Source organism: Penaeus monodon, chromosome 22 (genome assembly GCF_015228065.2).
Source record: "Penaeus monodon isolate SGIC_2016 chromosome 22, NSTDA_Pmon_1, whole genome shotgun sequence".
In the NCBI taxonomy this organism is placed as follows: Eukaryota; Metazoa; Arthropoda; class Malacostraca; order Decapoda; family Penaeidae; genus Penaeus; species Penaeus monodon.
This window is the reverse complement of record NC_051407.1, coordinates 8,864,940-8,865,186: the sequence shown is the minus strand read 5'-3', so window position 1 is coordinate 8,865,186 and position 247 is coordinate 8,864,940. Positions and strand designations below refer to the sequence as shown.

At 47.0% G+C, this 247-nt stretch overlaps 1 long non-coding RNA gene across 1 annotated transcript in view; it reads left to right on the top strand.

Annotated features, from left to right (window-relative positions):
- LOC119587567 overlaps nucleotides 1-247 on the top strand; it is a 6,124-nt gene that overhangs the window by 360 nt on the left and 5,517 nt on the right. The window lies entirely within an intron of this gene.

Sequence of the window (247 nt, the reverse complement as noted above, 5' to 3'; positions counted from 1 at the left end):
CTCGTCAGGTTCTCGAGACTTCGTGTTTGTGATTAACCCGTCGCTTGATGAAGTATGTCGGCGAAAGTTACCTTGTCCGAAGTGTGCCCAGGAGGGTGCCTTCGCCTGTCCTCGATACCCAACCCCGTCAAGAGGTTCCTCGTTTATGCTTTAGGGATGTAACAATATTAAGATTGTAAAGCATAAATAAGGAAGGTGTTTTTGTTAATAAGGCCCGCGAAGCTAGCCAGGTTCTTGCGTCTTAATC